We start from the raw sequence: 20,273 nt of genomic DNA on the forward strand, positions 1-20,273 counted from the left end.
ACTTGCATGAACCAAAAAATAATTGCGGTCAATTCTTATAATTAAATGTGTAATGCATACTTTGATAATACATAACTGATTTTATTTTGTTTAGCTTTAAATACGCACGTAGTATTTGTCGTGTAAACTTCATTGATACTTATGTCGCGTAAGAATGCAAACGTTCATTCACTATTATTTGAATCGGGTGATTTTTTTTTTAAGACGTCATTTGGTAAATGACGTAATTTTAATAATCGACGCCATTTCCTCTAGCTGTTACTGTGTGCATTTTTACAGATAATTTAGTTTGTAGTTATATTGGTAGGCGTGGCTTAATTTTTTCGGTTCATGCAAGTATGAACGAAACAAAGTAAGCACCTCTAAAGTCGCAAAGTGTATAGACACAAAGAAAATTTAATTACACACAAGCACAAACTTCTCTAAACCGAACCCTCAGTAAACCGGAATTCCCTCAACACCGAACTTTTTTCACGGTCCCGCGTTTTACGCAGCTTCAACCACTGAAATAAACCCCTGAAAACCGGAAACCCCTCTACTCTGAATACCGAACGAATTTCCGGGTCCCGTTTTCAATACAAATTTTACCTCTGAAGACCGAACAATTAAAAACTTTGAAGGAGCGTCGCCTGTCTCGACCATACCAATTAGTTGTCAAAGTTGCGGTGTTACTAACTATACCAGATGGTATGCGCATGCTCGGTGTAGCGTGTCCGGGACGTGTTTGAGCGTTTGTCGAACAATGCTCTAATTAGTCTCTGTTATCTAGATTTCGGTTAAGCCGTGTCATTCAATTAACACCTTTAACTTTGTAACGGGAATAAGCATGTGCACTGTGGTTATTGGGAATGAGATTATTACCTCTTCCGAACACATTTATCGTTGGTTATATCTGATTATTTTACACGAGGACCCGACAAAGGAACCATACATTTAATTCATTGCATTCTCAGTGTCTCTGTTCCAATGTTTATTTAGACAAATAAGTCGGCTTCTGTTTCCGATATGTTTCGTAGGTACGTCAATAGCATTTCATTTCCATATTGATTGTCAACATGTCCGAACGTCCAGCAAAACGGCGTCGTGTAGAGTTGTCACTTGACGATCAAGTTAAAATTATTAACAAATACGAAAGTTTACCCAAACCAACATTACAGTCACTAAGTGATTCATTTGGCATTGGGAAATCGACTGTATCTGACATAATCAAGAAAAGGGACACCTATAAATCGCAGTACGAGAATAATGCAAATGGAAGTAAACGAAGGTTTAATAACGCGTGTAAATTTGACCGACTCAACGAACTCGTTTGAAAGTGGTTTTGTCAAGCACGTGCGAAAAACATGTAATTTAACACACGTTTGTACCTTGGTAATATTAACAGTAAAAATTAAAAAATGGTTATCAAGGCTGTATCTTAAAACTCAGTAAACCGAACACCCGTCTAAACCGAACATTTTATTCGGTCCCAAGGGTGTTCGGTTTAGAGACATTTCACTGTGTGTGTATATATATATATATATATATATATATATATATATATATATGTATATATGTATGTGTATGTATGTGTATGTATGTGTATGTGTCTATGTGGTATGTATGTGTATGTGTATGCGTATGTGTATGTGTATGTATATATATATATATATATATATATATATATATATATATATATTACTTACGGTAACATTTTATTCGGTCCCAAGGGTGTTCGGTTTAGAGACATTTCACTGTGTGTGTGTATATATATATATATATATATATATATATATATATATATATATATATATATATATATATATATATATATATATATATATAATGTATATGTATATATATAATGTATATGTATATATATATCTAATGTCGATGCGAAGATGGATGGAGCGGTGATACGTGTAAAACAGGTTTGGTACAAATCTTATAATATGAATAAATAATTGATTTATTGCATCATTGTTGAGTGGACGCTGTTTTAAAGTCAGTTGCAATAGTGATAATTGTCAAAAAGGGGAGTTTAATATCCACTACGGAATTCGCTAATAAGTATGGGGCCTGTAGTTTTAATATTTTAGACTCATTACTGATAGTTGCCACATTCAAAGACAGTTGTAGCACCATAGGTCAAATATTGTTAAAATAGCAGCATATTCAAAATTGTAAACACAAATATGAGACGTCAAAAGCCAAATGAAATTGTATCTACCTTTTTTTATGGAGAATAAATTAAATGATAAAATAAGAGAGAAATGGGAAGAAATCAGAATATTGATTTCATCGTAGTAAAAGACGTTTGAGAGTAAGACGTTGAACACAATGACCACCTTTTGAAGTAAACAAAAGCCGATAAAATATCACTTAGCTTTTATTGACGCATTTTGTGAGTTACAATTTTGAATCTGTTGCTCTTTTAATAATATATGAGTCTTAAATTTGCACTGAAGGTGGCAAATATCCATATAATAATGGGTGTGAAATATCAGTTACAATTCCTCAACGTTCCATACAATTCGATATTCAGTGGGGTTGTAGGTTTTTTTGGGGGGGATTTTTGTTTTCGCTTTTGTGCGGGGTTTCTTTTTTCTTTTTTAATTGATGGTTTTGTAGTGGTAGTACAAGCAATGGTACTAGTAGTAAATAAATAATGTATACGTGTATATGCACCCGGGGTTTTGTTTCAGTATATTTTATTGAAGAACTTGTTTTCTATTTGAATGATGTGTACATATCGGATTCGGCAGTAACTGCTATCAGTTGTGCGTGGTGTGTCTAAACGGAATGCGTCCCTACATTAATGCGATTGACGGTGGGCAGACTAAAATGTGACATGAAATTGATGCGAGTGGCGTACCTTTCAAACATTACTTTTTTTTAAACAATACACGTCTGTGTAAGCTTCGGTTAAATCAGTTAAGTTGTCTTCAATGAGATCAACTCACTGACATGTCAGTGTACATATCACTTAAACTGTTATGTCCCTAGTGTTTTTGGTGAGATCAACTCAAAGCATATTTTTTGGCGAAAATTTGCGTAACGTGTATAGTTACCTAAATCTGGCTAAACATTGTACCATTACAACTGTATCTTCCTTATCTGCGAACGGCGATTTCAAAGTCACAATGACAGAATAATTAACAAAGTGGTATGCCGACAAAGTTACAGCGAACTTGAACAATAAAAAGAAAGAAACGGTCGACCTCAGGATTAGCGTGCTAAAACCCTGCAATCGGCACACGTGGCTGGCATTTTGCTGGACTATTGGATAATTAGTCTGTCTCACCTACGATTAATGGTTTTCCAGTTGAGTTTTATAACTATATTAGAATTTTAATCTTTGGTGGGTTTTTTTGTGTTTTTGTAATAACTTCGGACAAAACAAAAATAAATGTGTTATATTATTAATGCGAATAACACGACCTCGTGTGTGTGTGTGTGTATACCGAAGGATTAGGTGTCATTCAGGAAGGCGCAAAATAAAGTAATTGCAAATGTTCGTAAAGCTAAAGCTGATTATAATGCAAAATTGGATAATGTTCTAAATAATGAACATGGAAGTACAGCTTGGTGGCAGGTCCTTAAACAATATTTAAATAAAACGGATAACTCCAAATATACGATCCCATCAATCGAATGTGGTGGAATTGTTTATGAAGAGGGAGAAGATATTGTAAATATATTGAATGATTATTTTATTACTCAAGCCACAGTTGAAAATCCGGAAAAAAAATCAATAAAAGAAGAAGAGCTAAAAGATATATTGAAGTCATTAGATGTAATAAAAGCTAACGGTCCAGATATGATTGGTAATAGAATTATTAAAATTTTCGGAAAACATTTAATTAAACCACTTACAAAATTGTTTAATAGGTCTTTAATATATTCCACTTTCCCTGATATTTGGAAACAATCGTTTATAATTCTAATTCATAAAAAAAAGTAGCATTCACTTGTGTAATAATTACAGACCAGTGGCTCTCACCAGTTGCTTATAAAAAATATTTGAAACGTGTGTCTTAAAATATGTATCCAACATCTTCTTGGAAAACAATATAATATCTAATTTGCAATCTGGATTCAGGTCTGGTGAGTGTACATTGTATCAACTGAGCGATCTTTATAATTTGATCTTGCAAACATTGAATGAGGGCAAAGAAGTCAAAGCGGTATTCTATGATATTAGTAAAGCCTTCGATCGTGTGTGGCATAAAGGATTATTATATAAATTACAGACTAAGGGGATTGGTGGAAGACTTTTACTGTGGTTTAAAAGTTACTTAGAAAACCGAATGCAGAAGACTGTGATCATGTGATAAATGGGTTTATATCTGATAATAAGCCTATTTTGGCAGGAGTGCCGCAGGGATCAGTTCTAGGGCCACTTTTATTTTTAATTTATATAAATGATATAGTGGAGAATATTGATATTAAATAATTTGCAGATGATACTTCTCTCTATGCAGTTTTAGATGACTATCAAGTGGGGTGTCGTACAATAAATTCGTATCTTAGTTTGTTATCAAGCTGGACAGACAAGTGGCAGGTTAAATTTTCACAACAAAAAAAGAATCAATCACATTTTCTAGAAAGATCCATAAACAGATCTAACCAGATATATTCTTAGGGGATTCAAAAATAACTGGTGTAAACAATCATAAACATCTTGGTCTTACTTTCCAAAAGGGCGGCCAGTGGCATTGTCACATAGAACAGCTTGTTTATAAAGTTAGCCCAATGATAAACTGTCTCCGTAGTTTAAAGTATCGCCTAAAAAGGAAAAAAACTGGAAACTTTATATATTTTTTTTTATTCTGCCAGTGTTTGACTATTGTGATTATATTTGGGATAATTGTACAGAAGCCCAAACATATATATTAGCAACACTTCAGTAGGATGTCCTCCGTACAATATGTGGTGCTGTTTGGGGAACAAGTCACGAGAAAATTTATAGGGAAACTGGGTTTAGTCCTTAAAACCAACGTTTTAAAAAGTTAAAAATTGTATATTCCCGCCGATAAATGGGTTAAATAAGACATTTTTTAAATTCGGATCACGCGTAAACCAAATAATTCATTGTAGACTTCGTTTAGAATGCAATGTCCTCAATGCCTATAGATATACAAGACATATTTATGATAATTCCATGTGTAGCTATGGGCATCCTTATGAAGATACGTTGCATTACCTATATGTCTGTCATGTGTATGATAACATTCGTACAACAATGTATTTTTATAAAGGTGGGTTTGACCTCCATACAGTGCTATATGGTAATAATGATTACTCTCTGGACCTCAATTTACGTATTGCAGAATCTATTCATAACTTTTTCGAATTGTCAAAACGCTTCACGTTTTAATTTCTTAAAGCCATTTATTTTACATCTCATTGTCACTTGCAAGTTTGGCTGTTATAATGTGACCGGTGGGCGAGAATCACGGGTGTACGGTAAGTTAATGTTAGGAAATCGGGTATAATTATGTAAGTGGTCATCTGTACGCATGGATAAGTATATTAATGTCATGGTCTTTTAGACTTGTTTTGCAAATTATGTAATTGTTTTCAATTCTCTGAAGAACATGTCAATTGATACATGTGTACATTATAAAATATATATAACTAAGTATATATATATATATATATATATATATATATATATATATATATATATATATTACATACTAATTGAGTAATTGCTTTTCTTTAAGCATGTACGACTGGTCGCTACGGTTCAGACTGCAGAGAGACGTGTGGACATTGTTTAAATGGAAATCCTGAATGTGGCACGGAGACTGGACACTGTTCTAAAGGATGTAAATCTGGTTGGAGCAGTGACACATGTAAAACAGGTCCGCTATCAATACACTATCATTAAACATTAACAGCAAAAAAAGTAAAGTTTGTTTTATTTAACAACGCCACTAGAGCACACTGATGTTTTATATTATCATCGGCTATTGGACGTCAAAGATATGAATATTCTGACACTGTCTTTTTTAGAGGAAACCCGCGGTCGCCACATAGGCTACTAATTTACGATAGGCAGCACGGGATCTTTTATTTGCACTTCCCACAGGAAGGATAGCACACACCATGACCTTTGTTGAACGAGTTATGGATCACTGGTCGATGTAAGTGGTTTACACCTACCCATGGAGCCTTGTTCAGGGTTTGGAGTCAGTATCTGATTTAAAAATCCCATGCCTCTTCTGGGATCCGACCCACTATCTACCAGTCTGGAGACCGATGGCTTAACCATTGTTTAAAGTTTGTTTTATTTAACGACGCCACTAGAGCACATTGATTTTTTATCCTATCATCAGCTATTGGACGTCAAAGATATGATCATTCTGACACTGTCTTTTTTTTAGAGGAAGCCCGCTGTCGCCACATAGGCTACTAATTTACGATAGGAAGCAAGCAATCGTTTATTTGCACTTCCCACAGGCAGGATAGCACAAACTATGACCTTTGTTGAACGAGTTATGGATCACTGGTCGATGCAAGTGGTTTACACCTACCCATGGAGCCTTGTTCAGGGTTTGGAGTCGGTATCTGAATTAAAAACCCCATGCCTCGTCTGGGATCCGACCCAGTATCTACCAGTCTGGAGACCGATGGCTTAACCACTGCGCCACCGAGGCTGGTACATTAATTGCAGGTCACGTCAGAGGGTTTAACGTGCACATTCAGAGCAAGCTTTTGTAGCGCACCCCTGTCCTCCGTGCAGGACATGACAAGTAGGGGAAGGATCACCTGTACTAGAAGGTGCAAGGGAGCACCAGCAGTCTGGCCGGGGCCGGTAGCAGGTGGGTACATTAATTGCAAGGAATATTATATTTTATATACATTCCACACACATACAGAACAGAACCTACCATATGCTAGTCGCGTGACACATGTGGGACGAGAACAAAAGGCTAATCACACGATGGGTCCAACGAGGGGATTCAATCATTCAACCCAAACACCTCAGGCGAGTCCTATATTGATTGAGCTAGATCCCAAACCCTGCTAGAAAAATGGCCAAATTAAATGTCTGACAGATAGTTCGGTTATATACACGGATATCTATTTGGTCTATTCCGTGTAGATTCGTGCTAGGTTCGCACGTTACAGAATTCACTCTGGTCTCAAATAACTCAAGAAGTAAAAGTGGCCGATAACAAATACACCGAAGTATGTTTAAAACATACTAATTAAGTAATTATTTTCTTTTAAGCCTGCATAACTGGTCGTTATATATATATATATATATATATATATATATATATATATATATATATATATATATATATATATATATATATATATGTATATATATGTATATATATATATATATATATATATATATATATATATAGTACATACTAATTGAGTAATTGCTTTTCTTTAAGCATGTACGACTGGTCGCTACGGTTCAGACTGCAGGGAGACGTGCGGGCAATGTTTAAATGGTCATACAGAATGTCACACGGAGACTGGACGCTGTTCTAATGGATGTACTGCTGGATGGAGCGGAGACACGTGTAAAACAGGTTTGTTACAAATCTTATGAAATTAATAAATAATTTTTATATTGAAACATTCAACTGAACATATTGCTGAAACATGAAACCAAAATATGTTTTCCGTTAATATAACGTATGTAAATACAACACCAAGACAGGTAAGAACAAGAACGGTGTTCTATATCAGATACTTGTACTGAATTTTATCTAAGTAAAACAGTCTTGCCCTTGCTGTAGGTCAACTTGATCTGGGCGTGTACACTATCAGTTGGCTAATATTATCAGTTAAGATTAAGCCTATGTCAGCATAAAGTAATGTAGTATTTGTTTAACGACAGTTCAGTACATTACAAATTATTGCCATTTGGTATGCATCTAACAAATCGTTAATCCGAGAAAGAGAAAGCAGCAGCCATTGGGAGAGAGAGAGAGAGAGAGAGAGAGAGAGAGAGAGAGAGAGAGAGAGAGAGAGAGAGAGAGAGAGAGAGAGAGAGAGAGAGAGTCTTGTTAAAATTTAGAAAATTGTATATTTCCGCCAATAAATGGGTTAAATAAGAATTGGTTTCACTTCGGATCACGCATAAACCAAATAATTCATTGTACACTTTGTTTAGAATGCAGTGACCTCAATGCCTATAGATATACAATACATATTTATGATAATTCCATTTGTAGTTGTTGGCATCCATATGAAGATGCGTTGCATTGCCAATTTGTCTGTCATTTGTATGATAACATTCGTACAACAATGCATTTTTATAAAGGTGGGTTAGACCTCCGTACAGTGCTATATGGTAATAATGATTACTCTCTGAACATTAATGTACGTATATTCATAACTTTTTCGAATTGTCAAAACGCTTCACGTTTTAATTTCTTAATTTGCACATTCAGAGCAAGCTTTTGTAGCGCACGCCTGTCCTCCGTCCAGGACATGACAGGTAGGGGAAAGACCACCTGCACTAGAAGGTGCAAGGGAGCACCAGCAGTCCGGCCGGGGCCGGTAGCAGGTGGGTACATTAATTGCAAGGAATATTATATTTTATATACATTCCACACGCATACAGAACAGAACGTACCATATGCTAGTCGCGTGACACATGTGGGACGAGAACAAAAGGCTAATCACACGATGGGTCCAACGAGGGGATTCGATCATTGGACCCAATCACCTCAGGCGAGTCCTATATTGACTGAGCTAGATCCCAAACCCTGCTAGAAAAATGGCCAAATTACATGTCTGAGAGATATTTCTGTTATATACACGGATACCTATTTGGTCTATTCCGTGTAGATTCGTGCTAGGTTCGCACGTTACAGAAATTCACTCTGGTCTCAAATAACTCAAGAAGTAAACGTGGCCGATAACAAATGCACCGAAGTATGTTTAAAACATACTAATTGAGTAATGCTTTTTTTGTTTTGTTTTTAAGCCTGCATACCTGGTCGTTATGGTCCAGATTGCAGGGAGACGTGCGGGCAATGTTTAAATGGTCATACAGAATGTGACATGGAGACTGGACGCTGTTCTAATGGATGTACTGCTGGATGGAGCGGAGACACGTGTAAAACAGGTTTGTTACAAATCTTATGAAATTAATAAATAATTTTTATATTGAAACATTCAGACATATTGCTGAAACATGAAACCAAAATATGTTTTCTGTTAATATAACGTATGTAAATACAACACCAAGACAGGTAAGAACAAGAACGGTGTTCTATATCAGATATTTGTACTGAAGTAAAACGGTCTTGTCTTGCGCTAGGCCAACTTGATCTGGGCGTGTACACTATCAGTTGGCTAATATTATCAGTTAAGATTAAGCCTATGTCAGCATAAAGTAATGTAGTATTTGTTTAACGACAGTTCAGTGCATTATAAATTATTGCCATTTGGTATGCATCTAACAAATCGCCCCTGCGCGTGCTGTAACCTCACCGCGGTGCAGGGGTGTAACAGTCTCTTTGAGAATGGCCAATACAGCACAGAATTGAAATTTTGAATAAAAGTCAGTATCTATCTGTGATATTTGTATGTTTGCACAGTTCTTTACACTGTTTTTATTTGGGTCTTGAATTTTTCTGTTGATGTTGATCATCGCTTTATTTGTTTGCATTACCATAGTTCGACACCCAATAGCCGATGTATTTTTCGTGCTAGGGTATCGTTAAACATTAATTAATTAATTCATTCATTCATTCATTCATTCATTCTAACAAATCGTTAATTCGAGAAAGAGAAAGCAGCATACATTGAGAGAGAGAGAGAGAGAGAGAGAGAGAGAGAGAGAGAGAGAGAGAGAGAGAGAGAGAGAGAGAGAGAGAGAGAGAGAGAGAGAGAGACAGACAGACAGACAGACAGAGAGACAGAGACAGACGAAGATAGTGAGGGAGAGAGAGACCGGGACAGACGGGGAGAGGACAGAGACATACGAATAGAGGGAGAGAGATAGTTTTGTTTTTGCTTAACGACATCACTTATCAATCATCGGCTATTGGATGCCAAACATATGGTAATTTTGACACATTCATAGAGAGGAAACCCCGCTACATGTTACCATTATTAGCAAGGGTTGTTTATATGCACGATCCCACATACAGGATAACACATACCACGACGTCCTCTTTACCATTGGGCTACGTCCCGCCCTCCCCCTCCCTAGAGAGAGAGAGAGAGAGAGAGAGAGAGAGAGAGAGAGAGAGAGAGAGAGAGAGAGAGAGAGAGAGAGAGAGAGAGAGAGGCGAATGCCGCTGTACATGTTACTTTCAAGTTCACATTCCAAAAATCAACAAGTATTATTTATATACACTTTGATGACAGGACACACCAGGATATGTGGCGCATCACTCGTTAGGCACTGGATGGGACTCGTCCTTAGGCGAATATCTTACCAATATAGTACAGATCTCTCCCCATTCAAACACGACACCAGATAGAGAAACAATGTGTGTTTGGAATATTCTTTCAGCATGTATCCATGGACAGTATGGGAAAAACTGCAAATAGACATGTGGCTACTGTCTAAGTGGGAACACAACGTGCAATTCAGTGAGTGGGCATTGTCCTGATGGGTGTGGTGCTGGGTGGCAAGGCGACATGTGTAATACAGGTTCGTCAATAAAATTACACTATACATGTAGAACTGTATAATCATATGTGACACATTATTCTTTATTGTCATTATATTGCTTATTTTATCTATTACAATTACGTATGTACAGCCATATACTAAAATACTGTCGGAAATGATTTATCTCTATTATTTTTTACATACTAAACTGACAAGTAAATATTTTGTAAATATCTATTTAATAATAGTTTACCTAATTTAGCATTTACTTATTTGGGCTCTCATTGATGTACAAGATGGTGTTTACTTTTGAAATTAAAAGAAAAATGTCAGTAAACAGGTGATTTGTGCACTTTAATGGAAATCACTATAACACATTTTGATCAACACGTGTCAATTTCATTGCTGTCGTAATATGTGATGGACCCTTTCTGATGACAGTTTACCCCTATCCCTCTCCAAAACAAAATATTTGTAGACATTTATAAGTAACTTTTGAGCAAAACCGGTATTAAAGGTGCTATCTCAAAGTTGCAAAGTGCTCGCCTGAGGTACGATAGGTCGACGCAGAATCAATCGCCCTGGTATACTTGAATGTTTGTTCCCCAATTAGTGCACCACGACTGATATTTCAAAGACTGTTTTATATACTGACCTCTCTATAAACATCGCGTGCTTACATTTGAAAGAATCAGTAGGACTTGCATGTTTTATAATCTTCTGTCACCGGATATGCGATCTGTAAAACATACAACACTGACGGTCGACTTTCAAGTGTCATTTGTCTTAGCTCATGGCAACAATTCGTTTTTTGTACAATATCTTGTCACTTGGAAGACTTTTCCTTCTTGCGTGGTATTATGGAACTAAAAAAACACGAAGAAGGCATTATTTATAGAACTTTTACAGACTGGTATAGAAGGAAATGCTTCTTTAACGACACACTCAACCCATTTTATTTACGGTTATATGGCGTCATACGTATGGTTGAGGACCACACAGATATTGATAGAGGTAACCCGCTGTCGCCACTTCATGGGCTACTCTTTTCGATTAGCAGCAAGGGATTTTTTTTATATGCACCATCCCATAGACAGGATAGCACATACCACAGCCTTTGTTACACCAGTTGTGGAGCACTGGCTGGAGCGAAAAATAGACTGTTATAGATGCAAAGTCGTTTACTTCTTTGTTTTGTGATAGTGTCACGTGGGACCTATTGAGAAATTGTCGCAACTGCCTCTCCCATTGTTTTAGTACACCCTAGAACAAAAAAAAAAAAAAAAAAATGCATTATGGACAATAGGGTAGCTTTACCTACTTTTCACACTTTTTAATATTTATCATTTAGGTGGTCAAACAATCTGAGAAATCCGTGTTTTAGTTTTTACTAAAGCACTTATAAACCTTGTAGATCGGAACCCACAACGTTATTTGTGGTTTTTCCATCTGTCGTAAGTGTTGATTAAGGATCCGAGAGGTGTAATTTTGTATCCTTGAGCATTTTTAAATATTCAAGATGGCTGCCGAAACAGAACTGGAAACATCTCCTTTATCAATAATGACGAAACTGTTGATGTTCATGGCGGTGTTTCAGGTGTCAGAAGATTCATATTGAATTACTCCGGGCTAATCAAGGCATTGCAACATTATTCACATCCAGGATGGCCGTCACTACAGTAGTTAGAACAAGAAAATTGAGATTTTTTTTCATTTTACATCAACTATAGCAAGATTGCGAAATTAGGAATTGAGGGGTTTTTTATTCACCAAGGAATACATTTACACCAGATGCTAACTGAGATATTGTATCATCTTTTAAATTTAATATGGCCCCGAAAATGGTCGTTAGGAGTAAGACGTGGCTATATCTTACATTCTATTTTACCCCAAACAATATTTTTTTCTTATAGGGGCAGGGAATTCAATTCTTGTATTAACCTTCTACTGAGAAATGTTATCGTTTCCACAATTCAAGATCATTAACAAAATGTCTGCAAAAACAAAGAAATGTGTCATATGCATCACCTGAAACAATCGTTATTTAACCCAATTACTAAGTTTTGAGGGTGTTCAAGCCATTAAAAATGCATGTATATCTACAAGTATCTAGAAGAAATGTTACATCATATAGACCAAATCTATAATGACACTCTGGCTGAGATAAATGGGCAAGTCGTAGTCAATAACTGATATTTTGGTAAAGACTGTGGAATCAGTTTTTATCATTCCAATTCTCTGTCTCTTGATCATTCACCAAATACACTGCATTTGAATGGCCAGGATAATTAGTCTCGTCCAACTCATCAGACATCACTTTTTATCGCCGTAACTTCTAGTATATGTATCTGGTTATTCCATTATAAGTATACTATTACCAAAAGGAGTTGTCATATCAAATATCAGCAAACGGGTTGCTGTCTAGCAAACATTATTGATTTTAAATATACATCACCCAATTGTAGGTGGTCTAACAATGCACAGACATAAAATAGATCACCTTGAACACGAACATTATCCAATACGTTTTGAAAGCTTCACTGAATCGGACGATTTCAGAGAGTGTATGGTTTCACCCCATGTGGAATAGTTATGTTGAAAGTGATCTAAAGCTTCGTATTTCACCAATCAACATCTAAATGTAGCCTTTCTAATGGCTTATCCATATCAGCATCTCCGTTCTCAGGTTTAATAGGTTTAAATGTTTCAGGCAGAATTTTGGTAACTCTTGCTTTTGTAAACCTTTATATTTTAGCAGCAGTATTACAGCCTGAAAGGTTATGGGTCATCAAATGAGAAGCAACCTTTTCCATTGCTGTTTCCCCATTGCGCATTGCAGTTCTTGGTAGTAGCTCTATCATTTGGACAGAAATCAGAAGAAGCATCTCTGACATTATGCAACTAATTCGGTGTAGCTTTCAATAAAACAATACCAAAATTGTAATGAAAAATGTAGCTGCTATGGGACAAATGCTAAAACTGCCGCGGCATTCTATTAATCATGTTAATAAATAGCCACTAAGTTCATTTGGTTATGAGTTATGACCGATGATTTCCAGGTATAGCTGATGCATGCTAGTATACTAGTAATTACCATGTTATGGTGACAAGTATTACCGCCACAAGATTATACATTTTGTTAGACAAATTGTTTTTTCTTCCGACCAAATGCAAGGATAAAATATATATCTATTATACAGAGATACAAAAATGCGACTAATAAAACTCTAAGAGATGGCTGAAATGGCTTGAGCCTAACTATGATGAATTACGCTGACGGAGTGTGTTGCTATTATGTAATCCCATCCGCGCTCTATATACTGCTGTCAGCGATGCTCGACTGCCTAGATCACACTGGTGTTGCAGGCTTCCTTCTGATGGATGAAAAGGTTATCCACAGCAGAAATGATATCATTATTTGCATAATGCTTACCAGTTTTTTTCTTCAAGTTTGAGAAGAGGTAGAAATCTGAGGTTGCCAAATCTGGTGAAGCTACAGTTATACATGTACAAAGCAGCAATTGCAGCAACAGATACATAGGTGCATTGAAATCAAACGTCCTGAAACCTTTGTTATACACAATGTATTCCTTAACTTTCTTATGGAAAATGCCTACTGTACTGGCTATGTGGTGTGTGGTGAGTCGTCGACCATCCTTGTATTTTATCAACATTTCTTTGGTAGTGTCAGCTGAAGATTGTCCTGGTCTTGGATCACTGTCGATGCTCTCTTCTGATCTTGAACTCCGCTTCCCACCTCTTAACTGTTATCAGTGACAAAGGAAGGATCATCATCCCATAAATTTATCCCAATGCCGCATAGATACCAATGTCGCATAGATACCAATGCCGCATAGATAGCTGTTGCAGTTGGTCCTTTTAGTTGGAGATACTTGATGACAGCGCAGAAGCCAGCTTTGTCCATCTTTTATCAACAGATAATATCTTTGATGACTGTAGAGATATGCTACATGATTATATAGTTGGTTCAAATGCAGCATATGAACATGAACCGTATTGTACTTAATACATGCAAACTCTTATGAATGCACAATACATCATTCGTAATTAATACCAGTACTTTTCGGCCACTCTTCGTATAAACAATAGTAACTGATGACTTGCGTGCATATGCCCATACATCACAGCAATGTTGGCATTGTGAACTATTTGATCCATTTCAAGCAACTTGTGTTCAAATGTTTTGGGGAAAAGGATTAGTTTACCCTTACAACATAGCAGTTGGTTTCAAAATGATTTGTTTTAGGTGATAGTTAACAAATGCAGTGGTCATGTCTTTGTTTTTGCAACCATTTTGGAATATTGGATTCATGCAGTGATAAAATGTATCTGTATTACAAAGTGATTACTAGAATTGAAATATTTCCATATAAAAAAAAAGAAGAAAAAAACCCATAAATTATTCATTGGGGAATATATGTAGAACGTACGATATGGCCACTTACACTTGGCAGCCATTTCCATGACCATCTTGGATTGGAATAATAATGAAATATGTCCGTTAGAACGAAGTTGTTATAAATTAATTCCTTGCCCCATACACTCCGAGCTATGCCTTCGATGAGGAAAGACGTGTCGCTCTGCTCTCTCAAGGGCCAGTACGCTCGATACTTGGTCGGGGACACCACGGACACCAGCTCACTGCCGGAAGGCATTCTTAAGGGCAACTTTAAGAAGTTTCCTGACGGAGTTGAGTGTGCCATCCACGCCATGGAACTACGAGACGGGAAGTTTGGACTTGTGATGACGTCGCGCCGAGATGATCTCTACAGACAGGGAATACTCTTCGAAGACATGGACAACTACACCATCCACAGAGTACTGAAGATCATCGCCGGCGCCCATTACGTCGAGCTAGCTAAGACCTTGCTAGCCCACCGTTGGAGGAAACTGGTGCCACAGTTCAACGCCAAGCACTTCATCTCGTCCCCGTAGTCGCCAACCGTTCCAAGGGCTTAGTTGGACTTTTATTTTTTTATTTTTTTTGTAAACAGTCCGACGCACTTTATTTTGGCAGCCCGTCTAAATTGCTCAAATCACCTTGAAACCCTTTCGGTCGAGCAGTCTAATTTTGTTATTTTTATTTCTGTCCAGACATGAGTTGTATGAATGAGCTCATTTTGGCTTTAGATCTTTGACCTAACTACTAAATTCGTATTCCAAATTCCGCCCATCTTAAACTCACACGCCCCCCCCCACCCCCCCACCCCCCCCGGCCCGGACCATTTAGATTGGACTTTAAACTTTTAGACCTCCGTTCAAAATTATATGTCGAAATTATTATCTTTTTTTTAATATTATTAAATAGTCCGATCCTCTCTTCTTTCTCTTATTTATTTTTGGACTGTCCATCTAAAATGCTCCAAATTATATAAATATTCGGCCGAGCAGTCAATTCTTTTTATTTTTGGCTTGTAACTTTTTATTTAATTTTTTTTGTTTTAATTCTATTAACGTTTTTTACTAATAGCTATCTTTAAAATTCTGCCCATTTTCAACTCTATCCTCCCCTCATCCCGAGTCAGGCTACCGATCTTATCGGAGGTCGGACTCTGGATGGGCGTGTTCGAAACCCTAGTGGTATATGGACACGTTAAATTGTTATCTATCTATCTATCTTGCCCCATAAAATAAATTCATTAACATAAACATATCTGCCCAGTTGATGTACAGTGCGATAAATTACGATTTCCTTGTTATAAATTACGATTTGCTTACATATTGGTGACCATATATTGGCGGCCTTAATTAGTTGGGAACAGTTCAAAATGAATTCCTGATGAACGTTGACAAGTACATTTCAGTTTGTGTGATTAAAACAGTCAATATATTGACAAACAGATTAATACAGAGAAACGTTATTAAAATTTTAGAAAAATACCCCATCTCTACTAAAACGCATTTTCTGACCTTAAGCTACTCTACAGAAAAGTCCATCATGCTGTTTTGAGATCCAGATACATACCCCTATCAAAAAAGTATAGTTAAGTTTGATGCCCTCGGATGGTACCAATTGGTCAAATTTGGGATCTCTTCTCGTGGACCTTTGTTTGGCACCCAATAACCAATATGTATAGTTTGTGCTGTGGTGTTATTAAATATCCATTCATTCATTGTACAATAGAAGCAATTGACAATGCTGCCAAGTGGTGCCTCTTTCGTCCCCAATTCCAAATATGTTCTTCCATGTTAAAAACATGGGTGTTTTGAATCAACATTGCTTGTGATTTTATCCGATTTCTTCATTAAAACCCCTGCGCGTGCTGTAACCTCACCGTGGTGCAGGGGTGTAACATTTTCTTTGAGAATGGCCAATACAGCACAAAATTGAAGTTTTTAGTAAAATTCAGTATCCGTAAAATTCTGTGATATTTGTTTTTGCACAGTTCTTTACACTGTATTTGTTTAAACCTTGAAATTTTATATTGATGTTGATCATCACTTTATTTATTTGCATTACCATACTATAGCCGATGTACGTTAAAAACATTATTCATTCATTCTTTATTAAATTAAATCAAATAAATGGTTTAATGCTGGTATTAATACCACTGCTACTACTACTACTACTACTACTACTACTACTACTATTACTACTACTACGTACTATTTCTACTACTTACCTCTGCTGCTGTACTACTACTACTGATGTTGTTGCTGATGCTACTACTACTAAAATCCAGATAGCTGAAGAGTCTGCCCAGGACAGCGTGAAAATTAATTGGATATAAGCACGAACACAAATATGAATAAACAACAAACAGTGTTATTAATTGATGTGGTTTTTGACTTGTAGTTGCTTTTCATCACTAGGAACGTGAAATCTTCACCATTCAGTATTTGCAACATTGTGTAAAATAAAGTTTTGTTATTTGTGTATTTATTTGTATAACGAAAGCCCTACACAATAATTGTTTACGTACTTGAGGTGTTCTGGTGAATAGGTTTAATAACGTATTGAATTTAGCACGTTAGGAAGCACAGTTCATATATGAGGAAGATACATAATTGCTATGGCGACAGGAAACACCTTACAAGGACACCTATACCCTTACCTTGGAACAATACGAACACCGCTGTAAGCACAAAGAAATGCATCTTGACGACAGTTTTAACATCGACGAACTTCCAGTCTGTACAATTTATGGCTCGGTTGCCAGATCGTTTTAATATGCATGAGGATGCTATGAAATTCAATACTGACGTGAATAATATCATGATCGTATTGTAATTCATCAATGATATATTCTGGTGAATATTGTGTAATGTCGTATTAGATTTAAATGTTTTTTTAGCGCCGATACATGAGGTACACAAAACATTAACGATCCGTAACACAGGAGGAGAAAGTGTGTTTGTTTTGTTTAACAACCCCACTAGAGCACATCACATTGATTGATCATCAGCTATTGGATGTCAAGTATGTTTTTAAATTATGGCATATAGTTTTAGAGAGGAAACCGACATCTTCCTATTAGTAGCAATGGATATGTTATATGCACCATCCCACAGATATGATAAGACATACTACGTTTGTTTTGATACACTGGCTAGAAATAGTCCAATGGGCCCACTGACGTGAATCGATCCTGGACCGACTGCGCATCAAGCAAAAGCTTTATCACCGGGCTATGTCTAGCACCATAGAATAAGACTTTAATATACTTGGACAAATTTTACGAGTGGTAAATAAACTACAGATACATGTGAGAAATCATGAGACCATCCTAAACAAGAATCAAATTAGTTTAGTATTATGCAAAATGTAAGTGCATTGCCTTAAAGAAGCTTACTATTGCGATCTGAATAGCAAACTTGATGTTAAAAGGCATGTGTAATATTTTAGCATTAAACATTGGGTCAGTTTTAGCAGCATGTTAGTAGTAGTAGACCTGGAAATGCGGTTTTTGTTTTGTGTTTTTATTCATTTTACAAAATCAATATACAAAATACGCTGCATGTTTTCAACAAGAAAATGTATTTTCATTTAAATATTATACAAATATTAAACATTTAAATATATTATTTTTGTGTGTATAATTATCCATCTACACTACAAAATGCTTTACGTTAAGCTGTCTGAGTCTGTCCAGGTTTTATATTGAGGGGCACCCACATTGTCTATGAGTCATGTTATGGGGTGACAGAATTATATGAAGTGATAGAGACAAGAGATGTGAATGAATGAATGAATGAATGAATGTTTAACGACACCCCATCACGAAAAATGCATCGGCTATTGGGTGTCAAACTATGGTAAAAAGAGATGTGTGATTGGGGGACATTGCAACATGTCACACCCTTCTGGCTTTGTCACTGCTATCTGCTCTCTGCTCTCTCTCTCTCTCTCTCTCTCTCTCTCTCTCTCTGTCTCTCTCTCTCTCTCTCTCTCTCTCTCTCTCTCTCTCTCTCTCTCTCTCTCTCTCTCTCTCATATATTCAATTATGTCTGTTCTAATAAATATCATATAACAGTGGTATTTTCCTTTAATGCAGTGGCCTAAAAAACAAATTATCCCAAGTATGTTTTATTCCCGCTAATTGTCCCAATTTCATCAGCCATGGCACCCTGGAGACAAATCCTGGATACATCCCCGCCGCTGGTAATCCAGGCACGAGAAATTGACGCTTATATTCAATGGCGGATTTAAGTAGGGGGACGTCCTGCCCCGCTAACTTTTGCAACAGTTATATCAATTAAGGTTTAAGGACACATCCATTTGTATCCACATCAATTATGTCAGCTGTTAATCGTGGACAGTTTACTCCAATCAATGTACGCCATTTCTCCACACGCGCCGTGTACCTGAACATAGTTTTGTAGATAATACTACCTATAAAACAGACAAAATTAAACCAGAGTTCAAACAAAGTTTGTTTTGTTTAACAACACCATTGGAGTACATCGATTAATCAATCATCGGCTATTAGATGTCAAACATTTGGTAATTGTGAATCACAGTCATCAGAGGAAAGCTGCTACATTTTTTTTCTAATGCAGAAAAGGATCTTTTATATGCGCTTTCCCACTGGCAGGAAAACACATACCACGACCTTTGTCCAGTTGTGCACTGGTTGGAACGAGACAAAAAGCAATCAACTGAATGGGTCCACCGAGGTGGTTCGATACTGCGACGCAAGCACCTCAAACGAACACTTAACCGACTGAATCCCCTCCCCTCCCCCAGCAAGTTCAATACACAGTCGTACAGTTAACAGCTTCAAACAAAGGAACCGAACATCTGAATGCTATCTGATCTACTTTTCGGAATATACATTTGCGAAATTTAGCGATCCAACAGTATTAATTATTCTTGTAAAATGTAAAACGTATACTTTGAAATGCATGCCCACCACACACACACACACACACACACACACACACACACACACACACACACACACACACACACACACACATATATCCAAATACTTCATTTACTACTATTTTATGAATATATCGTATTACTAAATCCAAAATTGGTGAACAACATATTAACACCAGTTGACTTCAAAATTTGAATTTGAATCACATCTCTATTTTTGCACAGAAACTTTCACATGCATTAATCAAGTGGATATGCAATGAATATTATTTATAAACTTTGTTTTTCTATCAATGACTGCCGACTTAAATCACTTTTGTGCCATTTTCCTATTCTCGAGTC

The 20,273-nt window shown here is 36.6% G+C and overlaps 1 long non-coding RNA gene across 1 annotated transcript; it reads left to right on the forward strand.

The window, feature by feature from the left end:
• The first annotated feature begins 1,875 nt into the window (after positions 1 to 1,875).
• On the forward strand, positions 1,876 to 7,523 carry LOC121366160. Its single transcript, XR_005957129.1, has 3 exons — positions 1,876 to 1,910; positions 5,709 to 5,849; positions 7,398 to 7,523. It is a non-coding gene; the product is annotated as an uncharacterized LOC121366160 (long non-coding RNA).
• Positions 7,524 to 20,273: the final 12,750 nt, after the last annotated feature.

The sequence above is a fragment of the Gigantopelta aegis genome, unplaced genomic scaffold, assembly GCF_016097555.1.
Source record: "Gigantopelta aegis isolate Gae_Host unplaced genomic scaffold, Gae_host_genome ctg4883_pilon_pilon:::debris, whole genome shotgun sequence".
Classification (NCBI taxonomy): Eukaryota; Metazoa; Mollusca; class Gastropoda; order Neomphalida; family Peltospiridae; genus Gigantopelta; species Gigantopelta aegis.